Source organism: Antechinus flavipes, chromosome 4 (genome assembly GCF_016432865.1).
Source record: "Antechinus flavipes isolate AdamAnt ecotype Samford, QLD, Australia chromosome 4, AdamAnt_v2, whole genome shotgun sequence".
In the NCBI taxonomy this organism is placed as follows: domain Eukaryota; kingdom Metazoa; phylum Chordata; class Mammalia; order Dasyuromorphia; family Dasyuridae; genus Antechinus; species Antechinus flavipes.
In genome coordinates this window covers 110,551,288-110,574,513 of record NC_067401.1, presented here as the reverse complement: position 1 = coordinate 110,574,513, position 23,226 = coordinate 110,551,288, and the positions used below count along the sequence as shown (strand labels likewise).

Below are 23,226 nucleotides of genomic sequence, written 5' to 3'. Positions count from 1 at the left end.
TTCATGAGCATGGAAGTTAAAAGTATTTGTGAGTGACAAAAAGATCTAAGGCTATGACCATCTTTGTGGGTGACTGAGGTAAGATGGCAAAATAGATCATGTAAATAACTAAGCTTATGAGGGTGTTTCATGGAGTATTAATATGTTGATGTCCCCTAGTATGAGAACATGAGAACAAATGAAGAGCATCCTAGAGGAATGGCACACAAGAGTTAACAGGATTTTGAATGGGTATTTTATATGAATTGAGTCAATCTGAATATAGGAGAAATTACCAAATGATAACAGTAGAGAGGATAAAGTGGCAATGAAGAACAAAACAATATTCCAACTTCACCACCTAGACTAATATGGAGAAGTGGAAGGTATTGGAGATAGGGTATGGGGAAATGAGTGAAAGTGCAGCTAGGAGTATTAAAAAACGACTACATAAGCAGGAGAGCCAAGCCTCAAAAGAGCAAAAACATGGACAGATTGAGAAAGATAAAAGATTTAAGATCAAAGAAAGTTCATGGCTTATGGAGCAGGAGGCACTCCAGAGAGGGGGGCAACATTAGAATAGGACATCAGAAGTTAAGAGAGAGAAGTTGGGACGTTAAAGACAGGAAATAGAAACAAAGGAAATGGCAGTGAGGGTTGGAGAATAAAGACTGAATGGTGGATTCCAAAGAGGGAGGGAGGAGGCATGTGAAGCCAAGATGGCAGAGAGAAGCCAGGAAATTGCCTAAGCTCTCCCTAGTTTCCCTTGAAAACAACATTAAATCAAATCATTAAAAGAATTCTGGAAGCAACAAACTCCATAAAAAGAAAGTGAAACCATTCAGCATTTTAAGATATCTTAGGACTTCCAGAAAGATCTGTCTCATTTGGGTAAAACAGCAGAAGAGCTCAGCATGGACAGCAAGAGGCTCTTACTCACAGCAGAGATAAACATCCAAGACACCAGGGTCCTGGCTCAACAGGTCAGTGGAAAGCAGGCCGGCTGTGAGGCCTTCAGCCTTGCAAGCTCTGGAAGCCAGGGCACAACTGGAACAACTATCTTTGGGCCACATTCGCTCAGTGAGCAAGCTGTCAGTCCCAACACAAAAAGCCAGTGACTAATAAGTATCTGGTTCTCAGTGCAAAAGGTTTGGGACAGTACCCTCTGTATCCCAGGAGCAAAGCTCAACCTTTAAAAATGAACAAAAGTAAAATAAGAACCCTGACCACTGAAAGCTTCTATGGCAACAGGGAAGATCAAAACCAGAAGAGGAGAAACATGACAAAATGTCTCTATGCAGAGCTTCAAAGGGGATTAAGAATTTGTCTCAAGCCCAAAAAGTCCTCTTAGAAGACTTCAAAAAGAATTCCAAAAATCAAGTAAGATAAGTAGAAAAAAAAATTGGGAAAAGAAATGAGAGCTAGGCAAAGAACTGTAAAAAAAAAGAAGCATCAACAGCTTGAAAAAGAAAGCACAAAAACTGAAGAAAGAAAACAATTCCTTTAAAAAAAAAAAAAAAAAAGAATTGACCAAATGGGGGGAAAAAATTCAGTGAAGAAAACAATGCCTTTAAAAGCGGAATTTGCCAAACAAGAAAAGGAAGTACAAAAACTCACTGAAGAAAATAATTCTGTAAAAACTAGGACTGGGCAAGTAGAAGCTAATGACTCTATGAGACATCAAGTACCAATCAAACAAATCAAAAAAATGAAAAAAGATAATGCAAAATAACTCAATGGAAAAAATAACTGAAAACCATATGACTTAAGACATAAGACTTAAATATTACTGGACTTATAATATGAAAGCCATGATCAAAGAATTTGGACAATATCTTTAAGACAATCAAGGAAAGCTAGAAGCATTCCCAATTAAGATCTGGGGTGAAATAAGGATATCCATTATCACCATTACATTGTATTACAAATGTTAGCCTTAGAAGTAAGAAAAGAAAGAGAAATTGAAGGAATTAGAGGAGGTAATGAAAAAAACAAATTATCACTATTTACAGATATGATGGTATATTTAGAGAATTCTATAGAAGGAACTCAAAAGTACTAGAAAATTATAAATCTACATAAATCATCAGCATTTCTATATGTTACCAACAAAGCCCAGCAACAAGAGATAGAAAGAGAAATTCCATTTAAAATAATTGTAGACAATATAAAATATTTGGAAGTTTACCTGTCAATAAAAAGCCAGGAATCATTAACACAATTACAAAATACTTTCCACATAAAGTTAAATCTAAATTACTGGAAGAATATCAAATGCTCATGGGAGTCCAAGTTAATATAATTAAAAATGACAAATACTACCTAAATTAATCTATATATTTAGTGCCATGACAATCAAGCTGCCAAAAAACTATTTATAGAGCTAGAAAAAATAACAAAATTTATCCAGAACAAAAAGATCAAGAATATCAAGGGAATTAATGGAAAAAATGCAAAGAAAGGTGGCCTAGCCATAAAAGATCTGTAATTATATTATAAAGTAGCAGTCATCAAAAGCATTTGGTACTGGCTAAGAAATACAGTAATGGATCAATGGAATAGGTTAAGAACACAAGACAATAGTCAATGACTACAGTAATCTAGTGTTTGATAAAACCAAAGACTCTCGCTTTGGGGATAAGAATTCACTATTTGACAAAAATTGCTGGGAAAACTTTAAAAAGCATGGCAAAAAACTAGGCATTGACCAACATATCTCACCCTATAACAAGATAAGGTCAAAATGGGTTCAGGATTTAGATACTGTAAGTAAACTAGGAGAGCAAGAGATAGTGAAGCTGTCAGATTCATAGAGAAGGGTAGATTTTATGGCCAAAGAACTATGAAATGGATAATTTTGATTCCATTAAATTAAAAAAGTTTTGCACAAACAAAACCAATGCAGCCAAGATTAGAAGGGAACCAGAAAGCTGGGAAAAAAGTTTTTATAGCCAGCATTTCTGATAGAGGCTTCATTTCTAAAATATATAGAGAACTGAGTCAAATGTATAAGTCATATAATTGATAAAGGATATGAAGACAATTTTCAGATGGAAGAATTAAAGTCATTTCTAGTCATATGAAAAAATGCTCTAATTCACTTAGATCAGATTAGGAAAACACAAATTAAGACAACTCTGAGGTACCACTTTACACCTCTCAGATTAACTAAGATGACAGAAAAAAATGATGAATGCTGAAAGAGATGTGGGAAACCTGGGACATTAATGCATTGTTGGTAGAGTTGTGAAATGATCCAACAATTCTGGAGAACAATTTGGAATGCCCAAAGGACTGTCAAACTCTGCAAACCCTTTGATACAACAGTGTCTGTATCTCAAAGAGATCATAAAAAAAGGGAAAAGAACTCACAATGCAAAAATGTTTGTAGCAGCCCTTTTTGTAGTGGCAAGGAACTAGAAGCTCAGTGGATGCCCATCAATTGGTGAATGGATGAAAAAGTTATAGTATATTAATGTAATGGATTATTATTATTATTCTATAAGAAATAATGAGCAGGTGGATTTCAAAAAAGGCTGGACAGATTTATATGAACTGATGCTAAGTGAAGTGAACGTTAAGCATGGCAACAAGATTATGTGATGATCAACTGTGATAGACCTGGCTCTTTTCAACAATGAGGTGATTTAAGGCAATTCCAATAGACTTGTCATGGAAAAAGTCGTCATCCACAAAGAGGATTCTGGAGACTGAATGTGTACTACAAAATAGTATTTTCACCTTTGTTGTTATTGGTTTGCTTGGGATTTTTCCTCATTTTTTTCTCTTTTGGTATGATTTTTCTTGCACAGCATGATACATGTGAAAATATGTTTAGGATTCTGGGAAGATGACAGAGTAGGTTGGTAAATTGCAAGCTCTCCTGATTTCCCCTACAACTAGAACAAATTTGTGCCTAGGTGAATATAGATTAGTGAAAAATAAAGAAGATTGGGTCAGAACAGAGGTCCTCCTGATACAACCCAAGAAGATCTGAAGAAAGTCTGGAGATTAATCTGTCTGAGGTACAAATACCTTCAGGCTAGCTCCTCAGAAACACCAAGTGGGGAATTCTGGGAGGAGCTGGGTATGCCTGAAGTCTCAGCAGAAACTGCAAAAACTTTCACCTTCCAGACTGTTCCTGGAGTTGGACATTGAGTCCAGGAAAATGAAGTGAACTTCAGCTGATTGGGAATGCCATGCCCAGTTGTACAGCTGAGACATGGCCCTGAGCAATAAGGAACCAGTTATCTGCTGAGTGGAGAAGCAGTGGGACAGGGATGTGGCTGGCTGTGGGCACTTGGAGGAGGGTGGAACTCTTGGTTTAGGATTTCTGATCAGAGTGAAAAGCTGAAGGGAAGCTTGAGGCACTCTCCCCCCACCCCAGGATTAGAGGTACTTACATTAATATATCTTTTGTTAAAAAAGAAAGAAAGAAAGAAACCCCAAAGAAGTTAAAAACCCAAAGAAGGAAAAAATCCTAAAAAAGGAATAGGGAAGACCAGGGTTCACCTTCAGAGAAGGACACTTTAGTGTTAAAAAAAAAAAAAAAAAAGTCTTCTATCCCAAAGAGTAAAGTGAAATGGCTTCCTATCTAGAGAGAATTTATAGAAGAAATCAAAAAAAAAAAGAATTTAAAAATCAAATGAGAGACACTAAAGAAAAACTAAAAAAAAATTTTTACATCTAAGAAAAACAAGATTAAAAATGTTAACCAACTAGAAAAGGAAGAATAGAGTCTCAAAGCTGAAAATGATTCTTTGAAAACTAGAACCGGGCAAGGGGAAACCAGTGAAGCTATGACAGACCAAGAAATAACAAAAAAAATTACAAAGAATAAAAAAATAGAATACTCTATGAAATATAAGAAAAATGACAGATCTGGAAAACAGATCAATAAGAGAAAATATAAGTGCCAGAAAGTTGTGACCAAAAAGAGAATCTTGACATAATACTGCAAGAAATAATACAAAAAATACTGTCGTAGAGTGATAGAACATGAGAGGAAAGTAGTAAGAGAAAAAAAAAAAAATCTAGTGATCACCACTTCAAAGAGATCCTGTGTGGAAAATACACAGGAATATTACTGCCAAATTTTGAAACCCCCAGATCAAAGAGAAAATTTTGCAAGAAACAAGAAAAAAAAAAAAATTCATATTTGCCGTAGCTACAATTAGAATTGTACAAGACTTAGAAGCAGCTACAATAAAAGAGTACAGATCCTGGAATCATATCTATTGACAATCAAAAAAACTAGGCTTGCAGCCAAAAAAATCATATCCAGCAAAATCACTGATAAATTTCAATGAAAAAAAATGTACCTTCAACAAATTTGCAGATTTTCAGGACTTTCCATCAACCAAACTCAAACTTACCAGAAAATTAAACATATTAAGAGCCAATATCAAAGATCAATTTTAAAGAATCATGGACAAACTGCTTAAACACATACAAATTTTTATGTTATTTTTACATGGGAAATGTATATTATATGTTTAAGATTCACATCAACAATAGGGTAGCTTTAAAAAAAAAAGATTGACAGAGTTAAAGTAAAAATAGTAATCATGATACATAAATGAGGTGCAGAGGAAAAACAAACAAGCATTAGAGGAGGAAAGAGGGTTCATAATTCTGAAAACCTACTCACATTGGGAATAGGCTACACTACATATATACCATGAAGGGTAAAGCACCCTTGAAAATCTATAAAGAAATAAGGGGTGAGAGATGGGCTGATGGGAAAGCAAAGGGGAGGGAAGAAGACCAGGGAGGGATCCTTGGATGAAAAGAGGTTAAAATAGTAAGTCAAGTTAGGGAGCAGAATTTAATTAAAAAGTCAGCAAGGATGTGTGTATATGCATATATATATTTACATATATATGCATAAATATATCTTTTCTTACTGTAACTCGCTTAGAGATAGGGAAGCTGAATGGAAGGAAAAAGAATAAAGTAAATAAGGTACAGGTAGAGAAACAAAAAAGGGGAGAAGGAAGTTGGGAAGGGAGAAAGAAAAATTTGGAACAAAAAGTTTTGCAAAGGTGGATGTTGAAAACCATCTTTGCTTATATTTTGAAAAATAAAAAACTATCATTATTATTAAAATAAATAAATTTTGCATAGAAAATGCCATTTGTATTCAGAGAGACAACTAGGAAGATTGAATGTATATTAAATAATTATGGAAATATGCATAGAAGAATTGTACATGTTTAACATAAATTGGATTACTTGCCACCTATGGGAAAGAGTGCAAGAGTGGGAGAAAAAAATTTTTGGACCACAAGTTTCACAAAGGTGAATGTTAAAAACTATCTATGCATGTGTTTTTAAAATAAAAAGCTTTATTTATTAGAAGAATGTGAATCAAAGCATATTATTTTCACCTTTTTCCCTTGTTTTTTCCTTTCTCATGGTTTTCCCCTTTTGTTCTAATTTTTGTCTCCCGACAAAACTCATGGAATATGTAAAAAAAAGAATGGATATGTACAACCTAAAAAAAACCTTAAAAAAGAAATTTTTGTATAAATAAAACCAATCAAAGATTAGAAGAAAAGCAGGAAATTTGGGGAAACCCTATACCGTATTTCTAATAAAGGTCTCATTTCTAAAAAATATAGAACTTAACCCCATCGCCTCATAAAAAAATCATCAAATGGTCTAAGTAGACGAACAGACTATGAGATAAAGAAATCAAAGTCTCCCATAGAAATATGAAAAATGCCCTAAAATCACTAATAATTAGGCAAAGGCAAATTAAAATCACTTTCAGACCCCACCTCAAATACATGAGATAGGTCAAATGAGATGACAAATGCCTGAAGGGATTTGGAAAAATAAACTAATGTATTAATTACACCAGGGTAGATCTGCAAAGTAATCCAACCATTCTGATGAGGGATGAAGGTACCGAAGAAGAGATTAGCCAGGAATGGGTGAGGTTCAGCTCTCCAAGGCACCAGTTCTGTTGAAGGAATTTCACTAACCCCAAAGGCTATGGCAAAAATAAATAAATAAATAAATAAAGCTTTATTGTTAAAGAAACACCAAGAGGGATTCTTTTGGGGGGCATATCATTCTCAAGAGAGAAGTGATCTGCAAAGAGTTAATTTTCTGAAGACCCATTTTATGCATGAGTCTAAGGGAAGACTCTGAGCAGAGGTGAAATTAGAGAGAAGAGGAGGGGGGGAGGCGTAACTTCCTCCAAGAAAACTTATCTTGCTCCGAGAGGATGCAAGACTTTTTGGGTTTGTAGATCAAAGGAGACTTTTTTTTTGATTTTACATAATTTTACAAGGCTCCCTCAGGACATAGAGTCTTACTCTCATCAATTCTAGACTGTTATGTTGCAACTAAGCTTGAAAAAAAAAAAAAAAAGGCTACTAAACTGTACAGAGCCTTTGACTTAGCAAACATGAAAGGGACACATTTATAGCAGTTCTTTTTGTGGTGGCAAAGAAGTGGAAATTGGACAGAATATCCATCAAATAGCTTAAAAAGTTATATGACATATGACTATGATGGAACTTTTGGGTTATAAGAAAGGGCAAAGAGGATAATTTTTGAAAACCTGGGAAGGCTTAAATGAACTGATGCAAAGTGCAGTAAAAGAACCAAGAAAGCAATTTAACGGTAACAATATTTAACTTTTAAACACTTAATTGGCTGTAAAAACCTTAGTAACTTTGGTTTACACAATAACTCACTGAATTCCAAAGGACTTATAATGAAAAATATGTCCACCTCCAGATAATTGATAATTCAAGACTGGATTACAGCAATATTTTTTCCTTTTTTTTTCTTGTTCCCGACTACCACCATAGAACTGAGCTAATGTAGAAATTTGTTTTCTATAACATCAAATCAGTAATAGATTTTGAGGTTGTATGTTTCTCAATGAGTGGGGCAAAAAGAGGGAAAGAATTTGGAACTAAAAATAAAACTGAAAGAATTTTCAAAACAAGTAACAAAAAAAGAGAAACTAACTCAGTGAATTGGGCATACAACTAAAAAAGAAAAAAGAAAAAAAAAAAGAAAAGTAATATATCAAAAACCCTCAACTAAACACCTAAGTAACATTTTTAGAAATCAAGAAACTGAGGGAAAAAAGTTGCTTGGCCAAAAGACTACAAGAATATATGAAAGAAAAAAAAAATACCTGGAAAAAATGAAGCAAGAGATTAAAAATGAAACTGTAAATGAAATATGAGTTCTGAAGAAAAGAATTAGCCAGAGAATAAGTATCTTAGGACAGAAATTGGAAAATTTTACCTAATAAGCAAAAGCAAAAACAAACCCCAATTCCCTACAAATTAAAATAGACCAACAAGAAACAATGACTCCATGAGACTAGAGGTCATATCAAAGCTTGGAAAAAAGGAAGAAAGTATAAAGTTGGAATACATGGGAGAGCTGTTGGAATACATGGGAGCCACCTCACAGTGGCTGCTGGAGATCCAACCCAGAATGGATCTCCTCTTGTGAGAGGATGACACAAGGAGACTGAGAGGCAGTTGCTGTTCTGTGACCTCTCTGACTGAGAAGCTATTGGGTTGTCTCCATGATATCTCACAAGATCAACATCTGTTACAACCATCCAGAAGTGATAATGCTGCTTGCATTCCTCAGTGTGAGGACCACGCTGTGGGGGGGAAATAACAGCAAAAAACAAAAAACGGGGAATTGTTAATGGACAAGTCAATTCTCCAAGAGCCTCCACAGCTGTGGACCATAGCATCTGAAAGAGTTGCAGGACAGCTTTTGCTGACACAGTTGTTGCAGACTGGGAATGAGATTAAATTGGAGGTAGGGTGAAGAAGAGAGAGATAAGACAACACAACAGCCTCTCAGTCAAAGGAGTCAGAGAACAGCAACTGCCTCTCAGTCTCCTTGTATCATCCTCTCGCAAAAAGAGATCCATTCTGGGTTGGATCTCCAGTAGCCACTGTCAGGTGGCTCCCATGTCTTCCAACAGGTATCCATTATTTAAAACAAACAAAAAAATTTTAATTAAAAAAGATCAAGGAGAAATAATTTTAAGAATAATCACACTAGGCAAGTATGTGGGTACAGTGGATAGAGCACTAGTCCTGAAGTCAGGAGGACCTGTGTTCAAATCTGGCCTTAGACACAACATTTCCTAGATATCTGATCCTGGACAAGTCACTCAAAAAAAGATAATGAAAATAATTACACTCCTTGAAAACCAAATTGCAATCACAAAACCTGTAATCCATGTTTTCCAAAAAATAAAAAAAAAAAAACAAATAAAACTACCAAATTTACCAAAACACAGAAAGAATTTACCACCACCTCATTAAAAAAAAAAAAAAAAAAAAAAAAAACTCCACAAGGAAAAGTCCTAGAAATAGCATAGACAAACTCTCTAAGCTTCCAAGTTAAAGAAAAGCAATCAAAAAAAAAAAAAAAAAAAAAAAAGAATGCAAGTACAAAAAAGGAACCACAGATTCTGCCATAGATGAAGGGAAGATCTTGGAATATTCATTCTAAATATTAATTCTTACAATATTTCAAAGGCTTACAACCACAAATTATTACTTTCTAAAATTTCTAAAAATTACTTTCTAAAAAACACTTCCTGCTAAAAAGATTACACCTGAGACACTAAAATGCAAATAGAACAAAGAGAAACCTAGAAAAATAAATTTATATGAACATCTGAAAAGTGCTGTACATAATGATGAAAAAATGCCACTATATTGAGGAGAGAAAAAACAAGTTTCTCTTTAGAACCTTAATGTCATCAAATGGGATTGAGGAAATTATAGACAAGTAGAGATCATGGAGCTAGACTGGTTCTTTTCAAGGGGGTTGAAAAAGGGAGATTAAAAGGAAAAATATACTAATGTCAAAAGAGAAAGAAGGAAGTGGAACTTATTATTTCTCATGATAGATGTGTGGGCTTCTGGAGAACTTTACTTTCATCTAAACCAAATAAAAGAATCACAGTTAGACACACAAATAATTTCATCCAGAAATACAACCAATTCAACAGGAAAATTACAGCATATGAATGGAATAGACTATTACACTATATGAAATTATCAAAGAGCCCATTTTATCAATATCAATAGATGATTTTCAGATGAAGAAATTTAAGTTATAAGAAAAAATGCTCTAAATCACTATTGATCAGAGAAATGTAAATTAAGACAACTCTGAGGTATGACTACATCTCTCTCAGATTGGGTAAAATGACAGGAAAAGACAATCACAAATGCTGAAGGGATATGAGAAAAGTAGGACACTAATACATTGTTGATGGAGTTGTGAACTTATCCAACCATTCTGGAGAGCAATATGAAACTATGCCCAAAGGCTTATCAAAACAGTGCATCCCCCTTTGATTCTGCAGTGACTCTACTAGGTCTATATCCCAAAGAGATCATAAGAGAAGGAAAAGGACCCACATGTGCAAAAATGTTTGTAGCAATCCTTTTTGTGGTGACAAAGAAGTGGAAATTGAGTAGATGCCCATCAATTGGAGAATGGCTGAATAAATTATGGTATATGAATGCTATGAAATACCATTGTTCTGTAAGTTATGGTATATGAATGTTACAAGATATTATTGTATAAGAAATGATCAGCAGGATGATTTCAGAAAGATCTGGAGAGACTGACTTGAACTGCTACTAAGTGAAGTGAGTAGAATCAGGAGAACATTGTAAACAGCAACAAGAAGATTATGTGATAATCAATTCTGATGGACATGGCTCTTTTCAACAATGAGGAGATTCAGGCCAATTCCAATAGACTTGTAATGGAGAGAGCCATCTGCATTCAAAAGAAAGACTGTGGGGACTGAATATGGATCACAACAGTATTTTTACCAATTTTTTGTTGTCTGCTTTTTTTCCCTTTTTGATCTGCTTTTACTTGTGCAGAATGATAATTGTGGAAACATGCATTTTAAAAACCGTGTATGTTTTAACATATATTGGATAACTTGCTGTCTAGGGTAGAGGGTGAGCAGAAGAGAAGAAGAAAAAAATCTGGAACACAAGGTTTTGCAAGGGTGCAAACTACTTTTGCATACATTTTGAAAATAAAAAGGTATTAATAAAAAAGAGAGTAAGCCCGTTTTAGAGAATCCTGGGAAGCCAGTTATTAACTGTTGTAGATTGAAATTAGCACAAATATACAAAAACACTGCTTTCCAAAAATTTTTGGAAGATGTATGATCTCAGATTAAAGCAAAGATAAATCACTTCACTAAAGGACTTATGATGAAGGGTATTATCTACCTCCTGGGAACTGATAACCTGCCAGGGGAGATTAAGACTATCTTTTTTTGGACACAACCAACGTATGGATTTGTTTTGCTTAACTATGCTTACTTTTTTACATAGGACAATTTTTTTTTAATTGGTGGGGGAACAAGGCCTCAAAATTAAAGAGAAGAGAGGAATACCTAATGACAGTGATAAAAAATGAAGAGAAATGAAAAATGATATATTTTAAGAATTTTTTTTAAATGATAGAAGCAAAGAGAATGAAATTTGGAGGAAAATACAAACATAACAGTTTTGAATTTAATGTATTAAAATTAAGAAAAAAAAAACCACAAGATTTATTTTATTACTGTTTTACCTTCTAAGAAAATGCCGATGTTTACTGAAGTTTGCCAAGTTCAAAATAATGAAAACAAAAATTCATTTAAAAAGAAAGTAATGTGCCAAAACAGGTATTAATTCTTTTTAAATGCAGTAATATTCTTTTCTGACCATACTGCACATTGATAATGAATGTAAATATACATACTCAGGCTAAACTTTTAACTCTTTAAGGATTCAAAATATCTTAGAATAATCACAAATACTACTTCATTCATATCAAAGAACATAGTAGCTATAGAATATATATATATATATATATATATATATAGAAGACAAATGCTTACTTTTCTCATTTAATTTCTTAACTAAACCTACTTCACATGATGATATTTTTGATAACTTGATTTTCTCTTCAAAAAGAAGCAAAGGGGGAAAAAAAGTTTTCATTCAGGTTAAATAATAACTGCTAATTCTTCATTGATCTCTCTAAGTAAGCTCATATATTTTAGATCAAGAAATGGAACTTAAGAGGTTACTCATGACAACTCTTTAATTTTGTTGATGAGGAAAAATGAGGTCCAAGAAGCTTAACTGATTTGCCCTAGGTCTGACTCAATAAGGAAGAGTCAAGGTTCAAACTCAGGTTCTGCTATTCTAAATTTAGCACTCCTTCTAGGCATACTTGACATCCCTGGCATTAAAAAAAAAATTGTATAACTTTTTTTTTTCTTCAATAGAACAGGTTTCCTTTTCAATCCTATGTATTCTACTTCAAATATTTAAAAACATTTTTCTGAGGAGGCCTTACATTTCACAAGACTGGCAAAAGATTAAAAAAAAGGTTAAGAACTGGGGCTCTATTCTCTACCTTTACTATTAATATGATTAGGTAAACTAGATTATTCATATTATATAAAATCTAAAGTCACCCTCATTTTTTCATTTCATTCACATTTCAACTCACTTCATTAAGAACTAAGAACTATTCAGTTTCTCAATCAACAAATAATTAAGCTTACATACCTTTCACTTTTTAAAATAAAATTTTATTGTAATCTTTTGTTTTCACATCATCTACATCCTCCACCACATCTATTCTCTCTTTCTATACCAAAAAAATATAAAAGAGAAAAAATATTATTCAACTCATCAAAAAAGTCTGATAGTGTATGCAGTGCTCTTCACTCATAATCCCAAACTGCAAAAAGGAGGAGAATGTGGTTTCTTGCACCTCTTTTCTTTGGACCAAGCTTAATCAATATCATTTCACAGCATTCAGTTTGAATAGTTTTATTGTTCTTTCCATTTTTTATTGTTCCAATAATTTTGTATAATGTTTTTACTGGTTCTACTTATGTTGGTTTTAATTAGTTAAGCCTAACCACATTTCTCTATATTTATCATATTCATTGTTCCTTCTAGAACAACAACATTCTATTACATTTACCTACCACAATTTGTTCAGCATTCCTCTAAGTGATGGGCATCTTTGTTCCAAGTTCTTTGCTACCATAAAAAGTACTGCTATAAATACTTCAGTGTATCCGATGCCTTCCTTTTTAACACTGACTTCCTCAGGGTAAATATGCCTACCAGTGGAATTAATCTCTAGGTCAAAAGGTAAGGATTTTCTATTCCTTTTGTTAGCATAATTCCAAATTGGTTTCCATTATATTTGGACCAAAGCAACACTCCAACAATACCACATCTTTCAATTACCATCAACATAAAGTTCATATATTCTTCTGTGCAACTTTGTTACCTTCAGGGTAACATATTTCACTTCCTTCTTCCCCTAGAGAGCTAATTGTTAATATAAGAAGTATTCAATGAAATTAACAGTGCAGAACAAGTTACATTCTGGCCCACAGTCTTTAGAATATTAAAACTAATATTCCAATCTGATTTTTTTTTAAGGGGCAGAAAAGGTCATAGGATCATAGACCTATGAAACAGTTAAGAAACCTCAAAGATGATTATTTTCAACTCCTCCCTTTACAGACCAAGAAACTGAAGTCCAAGTCATTCGGTAAGGATAATTAACTATCATGGAAGAAAAAAATGTACTTAAAATGTACTTTGAAGCTAGAATGGTAGCACAAGGAATAACAAAGATTCAAGTCTTGCTGTAACTGTAACAGAAAATGAATTGAGTTTAATAAATTTTAATCAATGAACTTTGCAGCGCAATTGTAAGGCTTAATGCTAGTACTGTATATTTTTGCCTTTTGTGGGAAAAAACTACAGACTACATTCCACACAACTAGTAAAATCACTAAAACTCATTCACTCTCTTTGTAAAAGATATGGCAATATTTACTTTCCTTTTCTACAATATCTCTAATCATGATAAAGTCACATAAAGCCTTGTAGTTCATTTGTGTGCTCCTCCTTAAGCAATTTAATAGATTTTTCAAACGTCCAGAAAGAAGTTACAATTCAGCAACTATTAATGCTCAAAATTGTGTATTTCTTCCTCTGAAAAGACAGGCTGACTTGAGACAAATGTCTGTTCTTGTTCAACATTACCAATATCATCTGATTTCTTTGGTGGTGGCTGGCTCCATTTAGAAAATCAAGTGGAACTAAAAACTAGAAAATGTTTTAGCATCTTGTCACTACAACTAAAAAAATACACTATAATAAGAGACACTTTATTTCTCACTTGTGCATTTGAGAAAAGCTGATAAGCTTTTTTGGCAAACATAGGAACTAACTGTTCTCATTTTTCAATGCAAACATCTAAAAGCACTGATCTTGATTTCTACTCACCTCATCTCTTTTAGTTTGCAAAAGGAATCCCATTAAATACAAGTGAAGTTGGAATGATTTTTAATTTTGGCCAAATAGTTTTGTATATTAGAACCTTTTCATATAAACAGTTCAATTCTGATTAGCAATGCATTATTGAAAAGTTCTTAAAATTGACACTGGAGAAATAAAGTCTAGTCCATTAGGGGAAGGATGTAAACAATACTAAGATAATTCAACCATACACATATACATACACACACATTTATTCACACAAAAGTGACTAGCTAATAAATAGAAGGAAATAAATACTTTAAAGACTATTTTAGAGATATTTCAAAATACTCAATTTCTAATTCAGTAGTTATTAAATAAAATTTTAAAATGAGATAGATATTGAAATTAACAATATTAGTAAGATCTTCAGTTAAATTCAATTTTGAAAACCTGAATTCACAGCTGGTACATTCACTAATCTGAGTCAAAACCAGACTATGACTGTAAAATTCTGAGGTACTCTAAAAGAATGTCATTTCCAAAATGTGAATTACAACATAAAAAATTATCTTTACAGAGAAAATGACAAATCTTAACAAAACAGTAAAATCTGGCTTTTCACCAGTGACTAAATACAAAGTAAAAAACAAGAATTATTAGTAAATTTTAGGGAAATATCCTTAAGAATTTTGGCAACACTTCTTAAGCTGCTCTTTGCTTATGTTTTCCTCTCTTGTGGCAGCCAGATGTTAAAGACTAAATTTTAAGAAATCTCAAAGATTCCAGGAAGACTGGCAAAAAGAAAACCACATAGCAGACACAATCAAGCTAAAGATTATTCCTCCATATGAGAATCTTAAGACTCAGAACAATACACATAACTCAATCTATAGAATTTAATAATTAGAACATTAGACCTTTAAAAAGCACAAAATATCTATTTAAAAATCACTCTGTGCTACACACTAAAAAATAGTACTGATCAGTTTTTGAGTAGCAATAAATCAAGACACCCAGAGAAATAAATGTTAGAAGCAATGGTAATTGGGCAGCTAGGCTGCACAGTGAATAGAGTAGCAACTCTGAAGTCAAGAGGATCCGAGTTCAAATCAGACCTCAGACACTTAACACTTGCTAGCTGTGTGAACCAGGGCAAGTCACTTGACCCCAATTGTCTCAGGAAAAGAAAAAAAAAAAAATGGTGGTAATTAAATTAGTACTGAAATAATGCCCTCAAAAGTTACCTAGTAAATAGCCCTGTATTTGATATCACAATGAAAACTAAGCATCCTAAAATTAATCTTGATCCTTATGAATTCCAGAACAATTTAAAAGAATGCTTCACTGTCCTCTCCAAACTTGTCATTTGTGCTATTAAAATAGTTTCCTGAATTTATCACCTTAAATAAGAAATGGAGTAGCATGTGTTTGTGAGGGTTTTGGTGTTTGTTTGTTTGATTTTTTAACATTTCCTATCCCAAATTCATGTATACTCACTACAGCTGTCAAGCAGCTGCTACATTTCACCCCAAGGATAAATGAAGTGTTTCCTATAGGCATATAAATCCAAAAGGACATTAGGATCTATAACATACACTGCCCTAGAGAAAAAGGGTTTAGCATGACAATCAAAATTTTAAAGGACTAACAAGTGTTTGCTTCCCAATGTTTATACCAATTTTAAGACAGATGGTATATTTAACCAAAAACATCAGATGCTACCAAAATACATTTTTAGTTATAAAGTTGCTTATACAACCTGAAAATTTTACAGATAATAAGAAAAAATAATTGATAATATTGAAAATATACGATTTCCAACATGATGGTTTCTCTCCTAGTTCCTTCTACTACCCTAACAGTTTCAAACATTTACAATTCCTAGTCTCAAATCCTAACATTATTTAGATGGTAAACTCAAAGAATAAAAAAATACTCATATGAGTATAAATAAAACTATAGATAAAAGGGAGGAGTCATTGAAAATTAAAAGAAACAAGGTAAGAACAAGGCAGGCCATAGGTAAGCAATTACCATATCACTTATTTCCAGGTTCACATACCAAAACAATATTTAGAAGTTAGAGGAACAGAAGTTTGTAAAACAAGGTTCAAAAAATCCTAAACAACTCTGTCAAAACCACCCAATTCTATCACAGGATCTTCAAAACTTTTTAGAAACACCATACTACCATTTTCTTTCATCTTATCTTCTCTCATTCCAACTATAAATACAGCCCTCTGGAAAATACTTCAGCATATACATCAAACCCTATAACAATTAACTTCCAAGGACTTAGGGATGGGAGTAGGAAGAGTCCAATTTTCTTACAAATATTCTCTAATGGGGCAGCTAGGTGGCTCAGTGGATAAAGCACCAGCCTTGAAGTCAGGAGGACCTGAGTTCAAATCTTGCCTCAGAAACTTAACACTTCCCAGCTGTGTGACCCTGGTCAAGTCACTTAACCCCAACTGTCCCAGCAAAAAAACAAACAAACAAAAAACAAATATTTTCTAATGTACATAGACTGCCTTTTAATATCTGAATGCCAGTTGTATCATACAGAAATTTTAATGGCATTTGCATTTGTTAATGTAGATTTTACATATATATATTTATCTAAAATGTGTGGATATATTTGTGTGTATGTATAATACATGCCTGAATCAAATCAAGAAACCACCCATCTTCTCACAGGCACTATTACGTGAGCTCAGGAAATTTTCTTTATACTTAGAGGAAGGCTTTGCGCTGTACACATTCACTTTTCGGAAATTATGGAGTCCCAACTTTCAAAGGTATTAAAAAATGGCAAAAGGCATCTCCTATACACAGTTTAAACACTGGTTCCTAAAACCAATACATATGGACTATACAAGCTTCTGTACTACATATGCAATCCACTCTACTAAATAAATTCTTCTAGATCCTTACTATGCCATCTTGGCTTAAAGACAATTTTCTCCAGGCATACTGAACAAAGTTTGAAGGAAAAAAGTTTTAGTCTCAATTCTACACAGGTTATTTTGTCTGGTAGATGAACTTCTTCCCCACAATGCAGTTCTGCAGCCCGCATCCAACCCATTCTATCAGGTTTACTCAAATGTACTTCCCATAATCACAGACCAAATAATGACGATTCTTCTTCCCACAACACAAAACACAATATGACTGAGTTCACAGCTCAGAACACAAGCCAAAAGGTAAAGGATCTCCCTCACTCATACACACAAACCATCTGACCAGAAATGCCACCTCCTCCAAAAAGTAATGGTAAACAGTATCTAGTTTTTCTAAACACTTAGGGACAGATTAGTCTTAAAAAAAAAAAAAAATAACCTTTAACATTCACATAATGAACACTCTTAGATACAAGCCAAGTAAATATAACTTTTTTCCCTATGTAAAAATCAAACCATCCTGATAATGGCCCTTTATCTCAAATATAAGCAGCAAAACAAGAATCAGAAACCTTGGATTGTTATGGAAGCAAGAATTAACTTGCTGAATGAATAGCCATTCAGCCATTTAAACCTTTTTTAATCCTCAATATATGCATTTTTAAAATAAGGAAAATTTTATCTGCCCTACCTACTTTACCAGACTATTTTCAAGAAAAATCAAGTTAGAGGCAGCTAAGCCACATAGTGATAGAGCACCAGTCCTTAAGTCAGGAGGACCCGAGTTCAAATCTAGCCTCATACACTTAACATTTCTGAGATGTGTGATCCTAGGCAAGTCACTTAACCCCAACTGCCTCAGCAAAATAAAGTTAGAGTAAAATATGCATAAATAGCATTCAAACAATTTATTTCAATTCAATGGAATTCCATACACTCAAGACAACATACTAATTAGCATTCTCCTTTATGCATTATAAGCTATTTTATCGAAGATATTCATCACATTAATCGACGATATGAGTTACGTTATTAGTCCTAAATGAACCTCCCCATAAAGAAAAACTAATCAGATAATTTTGTTCCTCCATTAACTATAAACAGCTGGTTAAGTAGGAAATACCTTCATCCGATTGCAAAACATTATTAAATACATAAACCAATCTATTTTGGGGATTCTATCATCCCTAATACAAAGAGATGATTCTGGAACCCCTTGATTCTTGATTAAATACATGTTGTCCTATGAAGTGAGTTACCCCTTCGAAGGTGATTATCTACATGACTTATATAATGTTCTATTATAAAATAAATATCAACTGTTCAGACCTCGAAAGGACTCTACTAAGTCATCCCTAACATCTCCAAACATGAAGATCGGCTAATCATTAGCCTATAAACCTAATATTGTGCACACAGGCCCATCCATCGTAGATATCCCAATCCCAATCTTATTAATCACACGAGGACCCCCTATCCCCATCAAGATTACCACTGCCACCCACTCCACCCCCATCACCCTCACCAATTTCGTCCAGGACACTCTATTCCCTATACGAACATAGGCCAGTTTGTGTCAGGGTTCCCCCCAAGCATGCCAATACACGGAGACCAACCTGTCAGGGACATCCGCCCGACTCCGCCTCTACTACCTCCCTTCCTTCTCCTCCTCCCCACCCTCCCCTCCCCCCCCCAGGAACCGGCCTGTCAGGAACACCCCTTGACCCCCTCCCGGCGGGACTTCCCGGTCGGCCTAGGATCCCCTCCCCTCCCCCAATCCTGCCAACCCTCTCCCAGAGGTCCAAGACCGAGAAGGACGGTGGCTCCCAGGAGGCCAAGGCCTCGCTGCTGGGGGGTAGCCTGCAGGCTCGGAGGCCTCCCAGGCTGGCTTCCACTCACCGTGTCAGAGGCCGGGGACGAAGGAGATGAGGAGAGGGCAAGGAGTTGGGGAGGGTAGGCGGCCGCCTTGGGGCTCCTCCGCTTCCCTGGGTCCGCGGCGGGTCCCTCCCGCTTGTCAGGCGGCGGCAGGCGGGTGAGCAGACTGGCGGGAAGGAAAAGGAGGAGAGGGGAACAGACTGGGGCAGGGGGGAAAAGCTGAGGGGAGGCGGGGCCCGCAACCGAGAAGGGGGATCGTCTCCCCCTCCGCAAAACGAACCCAAAATGGCGGCGGGAGCGGCGGCGGCAGAGAGGCAGCGGCGGCAGCTCCTCGGGAGGGAGGGATGGAGGGAGGGAGCGAAGGGCGCCTCGCGCCCCCCCACCTCCCACTCCTCCCTCCTCGCGCTCTCCCCCCACGTCCTTCCCCGCTCCTCCCCCCGCCCAACTCCAGCCGACGGGAGAGCGCGCGCGCGCACCCGCGGCTCTGCCTAGCTCACCAGCTCCCCACCAACCACTATCTTCCGTAGCCCCGCGCTCCTGCCCACAAGCGCTTCGCTTGTTCAGGGACTTCTCGCGCGTACCCCCTCTGCTCGTTCTCCCCTGTCAAGCCGGCTCTGGCGCGGACCCACACGCTTACCTCAGGCGGCGCTAGCTGTAGCCGCCGCCTCCGCCTCTTTTTCAGTCCTCTCCCCCCACCCCGCCCCCACCACCACCAACCGCCTCGGCCAACGCCGCCGCCGCCTCCACCTCCACCTCCTCCTCCTCCTCTTCCACCACCACCTCCTCCTCCTCCTTCTCCTCCTCCTCCTCCTTCTTCTCCTCCTCCTCCTCCTCCTCCTCCTCTTCCACCTCCCCCCCAGCGCGTGCGCCTCCCACAATCCCCGCCTCCCACAATCCCCTCTGCGGGACTATTCCATTCCGGTCGGCTGCAGGGGCGTAGGTAAAGGAGGCTGGGGAGAGCTGCCGGAATTTATCCTCTGCTCAGTTGTACACGATTTGGGAGGCGCGATGGAACACGTACCTACGTCCTCTACCCGGAAGAAGGGCGAGGAAGTTTAACCCCGTCGCGCCTTCGGTAGCCACCTTGCTCACACACCCTTCTGGGCCCTGGTGAGCCGGCCAGGGACGTCCTCGCGCCCCCTTGGCCTGCGGGCGGTTGGAGGCAGCGGCGGCTGCGCGCTGAGCAGCTTCCTGCTGTAGGGCTCGAGCCTGGCTGCCGCTGGGACCGCGGGTGAGTGACTAGGGCTGGGGCCAGGGAGCTGAGCCCGAGGGGGCCGGCAAGGGCCGGGCTTAGGGCTTGGGTGCGCGTTGAAACGGAAGCCGACCCGGACGTGCGCGCGGCGCAACGGAGGGCGCTGCGCCATGAGGGGAGGCGGGTGCGAGAAAGCTCCGGATCCAGCGGCTGCAGGGGGCTTAATCTTGCGTGGGGGCCCAGAACTTTTGGCGGGGGCCGGGAGATGCTAGAAGGAGCCTCAGAGTGTTGGCTACGTCTGCCTCTCCAGCGCACCCTACCCCCTTTTAACGATTCTCGGCACTCGGGCACATAGCCCCAGACTGGCCACCCCAAGGCGGGGGAGATGGATGTGGTGCAGAGTGGGCTCCGTGATCACTTCTAGATGATCTTCTGCAAGTTATGTTTGTACCTCCTCGGGCAAAAGTGGGCGGGAAAACTGCCCCAGATCTGCCTTCTGGGGTTTACGTGCGACACCTGCATGCCTAAAGTCGCTGGGGAACTTGTGATGGTGTAATGGAAAGGTTCCTGGAGGTAGAAATAGAATCGACTTCTCAATTAATAATGTGATCTTGGGCAGGTCATTTTCCTCGTCTGTAAAATAATTAGATTAAGTAAGCTAAAATTCCTATCCATTTCTATTTATGATTCTACTGCCTTTTCATAGCTTTTGAGTAAGCATTATGTGGTTGTTTATACTGTTGCTTATGTTAACATCATTTGTGGGTGTAATTAGTTCTTTGTGCTCCCTCTTCCGAATCTTTTAATAAAACTGAACATCACCCAAGCTACAAGTTTCTATGTCTCAATTTGGTTCAGTAAGCATTTTAATAAAAATGTCAGTCCCTGTGATCCGAGCTTCTAGTATGAAGATAATAACTAGTGGTGGTTATATTGCCCTCTGATATTTGCAAAGTGCTTCCTTACATCACTTTATTTGAGAAAATAGATTCTATTGATATTAGAATTATGCTGTAGAATCAGACACCTAAGGTGATTCTCATTGTCACCCCGTTTAAATGTGGAAGACAGAATTTTAATAATGTGTCTTTTCTCACTGATTCCAAATCTAGCTATTGTTCAATTAACACACTACCTCTAAAATTGAAAATCAATAAGTCTCTCTTCTCCAAAAAGTTAGGAAATTTTTTTACTCTTAACTTTGTTATAGGCCATCTAATTTTTTTAATGAGAATTATGATTGTCAACTATCTTTTCATGTCTTTTTTCAAATTTAAAGTTTGTTGTATATATAAAGTTTGTATATATTCCTTTTGATTTTCCAGAAAGATAGAATAAACAAGTAATTGCCTTAAACATAAGAGATTTGGTAGAATAGGTAGGCCTATTCTGGAAAAAATGTTCCCCAAACAGAACTTTTCTTATTTAAAAAAAAAAAAAAGTGTTGACTTTGAAAGGGAAAAGGAAATTTAGGAAGTGAGGTCACTTTTGGAGGGAGGGAAGGAAATGGAATAGGAGTTTTCGATTCAGACCTGACAAAAAAATGAGGCAGTAACTTTAAACTTGGAACCTCCATGAATGGATATTTAGAATTGAGGAGGAGAGAAACATGGTAGCATTCACAAGAGTCTTTCTTCCCTTTAAATGAATGTAATCTCCATGTGGGCAGGACCTTTGCCTTTTTTTTTTTTTTTAAATAGTTTCTAGCTTGGTGCTTTGCACAGAATAACTGTTTATAAATGTCTAGTGAATTAGAATTTACTTTGATTAAGTAGGTATTCTTGCCCTTTATGTCATCGTGGACAATAGGCATCGAGGTGGCATAGAGAGTAGAACACTGGATCTGGAAGCAGGAACACCTGAATTCAAGTCCAACCTCGGACTTTTATTGTGACTCACCTAACCTTTCTGAGCCTTATTTCCCCAACTGAAAAATGGGAATAATAGTATCTATTTTATTACATGGTTGTGAGGATCAAAAGAAAATATTTGTGAAGTGCTTAACACGATGCCTGGCACATAGTAGGTACCTGTATAAATGTTCGTTCTCTTCTCCTTCATAAATCCCTTTGTGAATCATCCTTAGCTTCTAATTATTAGAATAAAAATTTTAAATGCATAAAGTAAGATATAAATGATTATAAAGGGAGTCAGTATATTGAAATGCAGTTATCAAAATAGTGAAAAACATTCATAGACCCGAAGATTACCTGGTCAACCTTGATTTCTTGGGTCTTTTGATTCTTTCCTAAAATCTAATTTACAATAACATTTCTAGCTGAAGCTGCTTCCTTTAAATAGTACACTCATTTTTCTCTGATCAAGTGAAGTTTGAATATTTACACCTAGATAATAGAGAAACCTTAAGCCAATAACTTCTTTCTTACCAAAAAATTTAGCTAGGAAAAATTATCACTTCTTTTAAATTTCATTTCTCCCTCTTGCCTTTGTTCTAGTGATCACTCCTACCCCCCAAACCCCAGGGAAACAGTTAAAATGGCCCAAGGTTCTGAATCTACAAATTAGATAATTGAACTAAGAAAGCCATATGGTGAAGAGGTTCACCTAAAAAAAACCCAGTTACCAGAAACTAGTGAGTGTCCTGAGTTTTATTGATGCCCTTTGTTTTTTTGTTTTGTTTTAATGATACAGTCATTACTTTTAAATGTAGATGAATTTTTTGTAAAGAAAATGAGTCATCTTTAATGCCTTTCTCCTCACTCTTCCTATTCAAATCCTTTCAAGTTTACTCTCTTATGAGAAGTCTGATGACCCACATTTATCTTTTTTTCCCCCTTATCTCCTATAGGAATCCATGATACAATGTACTTGTTATCATCTACTAAATTGTAACCTCTTTGAGTATAGGAATTCCATCAGATAATGCTTTTCATAATTGTAGTAGACATTTACTTAAATTTAATTGACTGTCTACTATAGTAGATATGTG

General features: G+C 36.4%; 1 protein-coding gene across 2 annotated transcripts in view; it reads right to left on the bottom strand.

Annotated features, from left to right (window-relative positions):
* ASH1L (ASH1 like histone lysine methyltransferase) overlaps positions 1-19,205 on the bottom strand; it is a 216,688-nt gene extending 197,483 nt beyond the window's left edge. For both annotated transcript variants that reach the window (XM_051993845.1, XM_051993846.1), the window contains exon 1: positions 19,109-19,205. The gene's annotated coding sequence lies outside the window, so the exon portion shown is untranslated. The remainder of the gene's footprint in view (positions 1-19,108) is intronic.
* Positions 19,206-23,226: the final 4,021 nt, after the last annotated feature.